A 7,908-nucleotide genomic window follows, 5' to 3' on the forward strand; every position below is an offset into this window, starting at 1 on the left:
TGGGAGGGGGAGGGAGAAGGGGGAGGGAGGGATGAGGAAGGATTGGGCGGGGGGGGGGGAAGGGGGAGGGGGAGAGGAAGAGGGAGTCTCATGGAGCCTGTAAAGCGTTCTGGGCAATTGTTTCTAGGTTACATTCTCTGGAATAGAAACGATCCAGATTTCCAGAATTGGAACTAGAAATGCTGGACTCTTAAGTTCTAGACGGCCGGCCACACATTTGACTCATTAGCGCTGATGCAGGCCAGATTGCTTTCCAAGAAACCCTGCCCTCTTCCCTTCTCCAGCTCTTCCTGATGGAAGACACTGGCAAGCCCGAAGGGAAAGTTGTGCCCTTGTGTGGTGGCCAGCTCAAAGGAGGAGCAGATGCAAGCAGGGGGTGATGACAGAGTGGTGAATCCAGTCACCAGTTTCTGCCAGAGGGACCACACTCCTCCAGGTCTAGAGGCCCGTCTCCATAGTCCAACTATGACCTTGTTTCCCCTGTGCTTCTGAAATCCAGCCAGGGCTTACCTTCTCATCCAACGCTGTGTCACAAAACGTGGCAGCTTTAAAAAAATTGATCTCGGGCTGGAGAGATGGCTCAGCGGTTAAGAGCACTGACTGCTCTTCCAGAGGTCCTGAGTTCAAATCCCAGCAACCACATGGTGGCTCACAACCACCCATAATGAGATTGGATGCCCTCTTCTGGTGTGTCTGAAGACAGCTACAGTGTACTCATATACTTAAAATAAATAAATAAATCTTTAAAAAAAAAAAATTGATCTCATGTGTCACACACAGCCCTGTAAAGTTACAGGGCTGTAACTACACCCGTGGCTCCAGACTTCATGCTGGCTTGTTGGTCGTTTGGTTGTTTGGTTGGCTGGTTGGAGACAGAGTCTCTCTGAGTAACTCAGGTTGCTCCAGGACTCATTTTGTACTCTAGGCTAGCCTCCAACTCTTAATCTCCTCACCTCAGGCTTTCAGGTGCTGGGCTAAGTGAGTGCCATGGCTTCAAGCCTGCAATGCTTAACCTTTATTTCAACCGTGGTGGGATTTACAATCACCCTGGAAACAAGCCTTTGGGTGCATCCATGAGATTTTCTAGACTGTGTTACCTGAGGACGAAAGGTTCACTTTAAATGTGGACAGCACCATCTTCTGGGTTGAGAGGTCTTCAATGGAACATCAGTATTCATTTCCTCCGCTTCCTGGTTGTAGGTACAGCGAGACCATGACTTCCTAGCTATTTTGGACTGAGCCCCATCTTCGAGACAAATAGACTTTCCCTTGAGTGGTTTTGTTACAAGAATAAGGACTAATATAGACCACACACACACACACACACACACGCTTTAAGCCCATCCATTGAAACCTGGAGCCTAGTCTACATTATTTGAGTAAAATCCATGGAGATTCTATGGCAAGCCTCAAATTAAAGACTGGTAACGTAAGTTAACCTTTCTCATTGTTGGTACCAAATCCCGACATAATACAATGAAATATCAGAAGGATTTATTCTGGCTCCCAGTTTGAGTAGTCAGGCTGTCGTGGGAAGGCTAGGCACGGTGGCAGGAGCATGAGGCACATGGTCCTTGTCACTGAATCTGGGCGCAGAGACAAACACTGGTACACAGCTCACTTTCTCCCTCCTGCGGAGTTCAGAATCCCAGCCCATGCAATGGTGCAGGCCATATTAGGTGGGTCTTCCTACCTCCAGAACCTACTCTAGAAACTCCCTCCCAGTTTATGCCCAGAAGCTCAGGGCTTCGGTGACTCTAGATCCTGTCAAGTTGACGATATCAGACGTCACACTCTGTAAAGTGCCACAAGAGAGGTTAGGTGATAAAAGAGCATCTAAGGACTCAGGAGAAGTTGGCCTGGGAGCCAATGATCAAATCAAGTATAAATACCGGTGCCACACTTTGCTCTGGAAGGGGCTCAGCGTTTCAGCTGGGCTGTCAGGGGATATGGGTCGCCCTTTCTTTTGCTTCATCCTACAGCAAGTCAGAGACACTCCCACCCACAAAGATCTGCTCCAGCCCTGTGCTTGAATGGCGAAATCTACCCAGTACTCTGAGGGATGACAGAGCTCCAGCACACAGACACCTAGGAAAGCTCCGGAGATGGCTGTCACTAAAGTGCTTGTCATATGTGCATGAGGATCTGACTTTGATGCTCCTGAACCCGGGTAAGAAAGCTGGGTGCAGTGGTATGTACTTGTACTTCCAGGTATGTGCAAACAGACTCTGGAGAATCCCTGGGTGAATGCCCCCTTAAGTGGTAAATATCGTCTTAAAAAATCTGGTGGGGACTGAAAGAGACCCCTCAGTCCTTAAAAAACATCCTGCTGGAACAGAGGACCCTCGTTTGGTTCCCAGCACCCAGGCCAGGTGCTCACAACTGCCTGTTACAAAGAAAGAAAACCAAAACAAACCAACAAGACCTGAATTAGGAAGTTGGGAGTGTGACTTCCCAGGTAATAAAGCACTGGCCTCCATGTGCACAGCCCCGGGTTTCATCCACAGCACTGAAAACTATATTTAAAACCATGTAACAAAAAGACTATGCTTGAGAATCTTACAGCAAAGGCCTCCAGTGTGTTTACATGTCTTATAACCCTCCCACTGGGGAATGATGTCTTGCACAGACTCTAGACTCTAGCAGGGAAGCTCCCACAGAGAGACCAAACTAACCTGACACTAGGATCATTGGGATTCCAAAGAGGGGGGGCAGGGAGATGACAACTGTGAGGGGAATCTAGCCAAAGCATGTATTAGACCTCACTTACAGAAGGATCACGAGTTCACGGCTATCTTTGATCACATGGTGAGTTTGAGGCAAGCCTGAGCTATATGGGACTCCGTCTCAAATGAAATAAGAGAGAGGGAAAGGGGTGGGGAGGAGGGAATAAGGGAGCAGGCTCCATGAGGAACGTGTTTGTCGGTGGTGAAGATGGCAGGAAGGGTACACCCAGTGCTGGGGGTGGGCATAAGATGTAGGACAACTCCTACATACACAGACAGAGTCAATGCTGGTGACAGTAGTGGACGTAGTTGTGCTTCGGCAGTCATGGGCGGGGCTCTATGGTGAGCATACTGGATTCCTCATCAGATAGGTTTTGCCAACATGGTCTGGGCACTGATCCTAGAGGCTCGGTTGCAGGTGGTTCCGAGTTTCCCATTGCCCACTAGTGTTTGTTTCTGTGCAGGAGGCTTTGATATACGCCAAAAAGTCTTATCTGACCCAGTGAGCAGAACTAAACGATGAAGGGGTGCGTCCGGATGAACTAACTGTAGTTGCAGATGCTTGGTAGTTAAAGTGCACCAGGGAACTTGGTAACAAATACATCCTTTGGAGGATGGGGCTTCAGCCTGGTAAAGTGCTTGTCTGGTATGTGCAAAGCCCTGGGTGGGAATCTCAGCAGTATGTAAAGCAGACTCGGGAGGTGAAGGCAGGAGCATTAGAAGTTCAAGTTAAGTGGGGTGGTGGTGTCACACGCCTTTAACCAAAGCACTCAGGAGGCAGAGGCAGCTTGGTCTTCAGAGAGTTCCAGGACAGTCAAGGCTATAATAAACTCTGTCTGGGAGCAGGGTGGGGGTGGGAGGATGGGAGGTGGGGGTGGGGTAGGGGGAAGAGGAGTTCAAGTTAATCCTCAGCTATACAGCAAGTTTGAGGTTAGCTGAGGCTACATGAAACCCAACTCAAAACAAACTAAAACCAACTAACCAAAAAAAAAAAAAGAAGAAGAAGAAGAAGAAACACACAAAATGAGTATTTCTATGAACTTGTATGGAATACCTCCCAGAAGATATTAAATGAATATACTGAATTGCATAATATAGCACATAGAAATATAGCACATAGCAAGTTCTAGAACAGCCTAGGGCTACAATGTCTCAAAATTAAACAAACAAAGAGAGATTAAAAATCAGTAAGAATGGAAAGAACGCAAGAATTGGAGGCAGATTACATAAAATGAAATCAGTTTTATTTCAGACTAGTTCTATAGCCACACTAAAATTTTCTAAAGAATAAATTGCACTAACTTAATAAATTATTTGACTCTAGACCCTCAGCTGGAGGGCAAAGGGTGTGATTGGGAGGAAGAAGAACCAACAACAAATCCTAAACTCTCTGTTTTCCTGTTGCTTTAGTAGATGGTTGGGTGTGTATGTCGGGGGGGGGGGTCTCTTTATGTAGCTCTAGCTGTCCTGGAACTCACTGGGCATAGACCAGGCTGGCCTCGAACTCACACAGATCCACCTGCCTCTGCTTCCCCAATGCTGGGATTAAAGGCATGCTCCACCAATGTCTAGCCTAAACTCTTGTTTTTAAAAAGTAAATTTTATTTACCAGTCTGTGCTCTGTGTTGGTGACTGTGACACAAGTATGTTGAGTTCAGAGGACAACTCTGTGGAGTAGGCTCTGTCCTTCCACCTTTATGTAGGTCAGGGGCCAAGTTTGTGCAGGAGGCACCTTTACCCCCAGGAGCCATCTTGCTAGCCCCTGAGCTATTTTAAGTAGCTCTGTTGCTCCCAATGGTATGCATGAAGCCAGTCAGAGACGTTTTAGACAGAACAGGGGGCTGAGTTAATATGTTGATACAGCTGGAAGCTGGGTTCTTAGAGGAAGAAACAAAGGTGGAATGGGGGAATCAGATGTGGTAGTATACACAAGCAATTTCAGGATTTAAAAAGCTGAGGCAGAAGGATTGCAAGCTTGAAGCCAACCTGCACTGCATAGTGGGACCCTAGCTCAGTAAGCAAAACCAAAACACTGAATGTGTAAAGGGGCTGGAGAGATAGACGGCTCAGTCCTTAAGGGCATGACAGCAACCATGTGAAGTGGCGCACAATCACGGAGACTCCATCTTAAAGCGCTCTGCTGCCCTCTTCTGGCCTCAAAGAGCACTGCAATCATGCACAGACATATACAGACATACACAAAAAATAAATCTTATGCAGAAAAATAAAACTGTATTATCTTCTAGTTGCAATGATGTCAACACTCTAAATCTGATCTTTAATACCATTCACTACTAACAGAATTTAAACTACTTCTTTTAATTATTTTAAAGATATAGTTTAAACCAGGCATGGTGGTATACACCTTTAATCCCAGTGTTTGGGAGGCAGAGAAACCCTGTCTCAAGAGCCAGAAACAAACAAACAAAACAAAACAAAAACAAAAGAAGAAGTAGTTTAATCCAGAACTGGCTAGAGATAGTCGAAACATTTGGTTCTATTAAAAAGTCACAAAGTGATTTTTTTTTTAAGGACAGGGGTTTGTTTTTGCTTGCGTGTTTTTGCTGTTGTGTTAAAAAAAAAAAAGCCACAGGAGATATCTTGAGGTAGTTTCTAACAAATTCTGAGGCAATTTGGACATCAAAATAATTTAGTGGAAAAAAATTTGGAGCTAGTCTCCTATAGACCAGGCTAGACTCAAATTCACTCGCTATACAGCTAAGGATGACCTTCCAACCCTCGTATACACACCACGGCACACTCCTACCAATAAATGTAATTTACAAGCAACAAATCAACAAAAAAATGTACATGTGGTAATGTACATTTGTAATCCCAGAGACTGTAGAATGAGTGCTACTAGACCAGTGAAAGACTGTGGCTGAAAACCAAGAGAATGGTTACCAAGGAGCCTGTTGTCCTCTGGCCTCCACATGCACACACACACACACACACACACACACACACACACACAAGATTCAGGGAAAATGTGCATCTAATTGTATATCACCTACTATTTTTATCACATTTTATACATTTGTTTCCATGTATTTTGAAGAGAAAACAAAAGGGCATGACATAGAACAGTGTCTGGGAGTTAAGGGTCTTGACGATTGCAGTTTTCTTCCAGAGGGAGCCAGCTGAGATGCCACAGAGGAGCTGTGGCACCAGGTGCCTCAGCTGATGGGACACAGAAGCGAGGTCTTCATGGAGCAAGGGGTAGGTTGGACCTGAGCGTGTTGGATGTGCTTCACCATAGCTGGAGAGCTAAACACTCTCCGTGGAGCCTGAGTGTCACCCCTGTCAGATGCTCCCTCCTAATCTTGAGCACTTCCAGCCCTGGGCCAATCAACCCACCAGGCTCAGGCCACAGTCCTCCCTGAGCACAGGCTAGCAGCTCTGGGGATCTAGACACAGGTCAACCTCTCCAATCCCTGTCCCTGAGATCTTGCCTTGCCAGGTTGGTTCTTGGCTCCAGGCTTGATGCAGATCCCCACTGTGACCTTGCCTACAGCTGCTGACTTCTCTCACTCCCTGGCTTTCCTTCAGCAGTTCTTGCTTGGTGTGCCTTGCTCTAGTCCTGACTCCCTGGCCCCTCTATGACTCAGGATGTTGGCTCCTTGCCCCGGGACCCCACCCTGACTATGCATGCTCTGATTCTCCCAGCTGAGGCCCTCACAGGGGAAGAATTGGAATATTTAACCCAGAATCTCCCAGTTTTCCAGGCTCCCCCGGGCTGCCCTGCAAAAGGACAAGTTGGAGCTTCTGATTCCGTAAATAAAATTACCAACTCAACTATGACCAAAGACATGTAGGTGACTGGTGAAGCTTTAAGTAGGAATGGCTCCGGCTCTATCCAGGAACTGACTACAGAATGAAGAACAGACCCACCCAGCCTGCCACAGCCCCCAGCTCAGGACTGCCTGCTCAACCCTTGTGCTGGGTAGCTTTATGTCGACTTAATACAAAAAGAGCCCCCTAAGAGGAGGGGACCTCAATTGAGAAAGTGCCCCTGTAAGATTTTTCTGTATGCAAGTCTATGAAGCATTTTCTTAATTAACAATTGATGTGGGAGGGCCTAGCCCATTTCTGAATGGTGCCCATCTCTATGCTGGTGCTCCTGGGTACTAAAAAAAAAAAAGCTAGGTGTCTGAGTTAGGGTTTTACTGCTGTGAACAGATACCATGACCAAAGCAACTATTATAAGAATAACATTTAATTGGGGCTGGCTTACAGGTTCAGAGGTTCAGTTCATTATCATCAAGGTGGGAACATGGCAGTGTCCAGGCAGGCATGGTGCAGGAGGAGCCGAGAGTTCTACATCTTCATCTGCTGGCAGAATACTGACTTCCAGGCAGCTAGGATTAATGTATTAAAGCCCACACCCACAGTGACACACCTACTCTAACAAGGCAATACCTTCTATTAGTGCCACTCTCTGGGTCGAGGGTATATAAACCATCAAGAGTGAACAAACCAGGAGGGAGCAATCAGTAAGTATTCCTCCATGACCTCTGCATCCATTCCTGCCCGACTTCCTCACTGATGGTCTGTAATCTGAAGTGTAAGTTGCTTTTGGTCATGGTGTTTAGTTATAACAATAGAAACCCTAACTAAAACAATTCCTTTCGTTTGCTTTCAAAAGTATTCAGGAACCCAAAAGGGAAATCAGAAATGGGATTGTTACCAGGCAGAGAAGCAGGCTTGATAATAGGCCTGACAGTCCCGCCTGGGGGGGTCTACATCTGGGGCAGATAGTCCTGGGGTGTGTGCCCCCTTTTCTGCAGCTTGCTGGCTTTGAGTCCTCAAGCCATTGTTTCTTTCTCACTATCAGCTTCAGCGTCTCCATAAGGGACTCAATATCAATTCTCGTGAGCCATCAACAGCTGTACCGCCATGCTAGAGACTTTTGTAGCCAAAGCCTGGCTAAACGATATACGGAAGGACAGGCCTATCTCGATGTCTAGAGTTTGATCAACAGACTAAGATCCTATCGTGACTTGGAGAGATGTCTCAGTGCAAAGCACTAAGGAAACTGCCCAGCCCTTGGGCAGGGTACAGTCCTGTAACTCCAGCTCCAGGGGATCCAACTGTCATGCTGTTCTGCTGGTCTGTCCTACAGAACCACTGCATTTACACACACACACACACACACACACACACACACACACACACACACACA

The sequence above is a fragment of the Grammomys surdaster genome, unplaced genomic scaffold (assembly GCF_004785775.1).
Source record: "Grammomys surdaster isolate TR1022 unplaced genomic scaffold, NIH_TR_1.0 166, whole genome shotgun sequence".
Classification (NCBI taxonomy): domain Eukaryota; kingdom Metazoa; phylum Chordata; class Mammalia; order Rodentia; family Muridae; genus Grammomys; species Grammomys surdaster.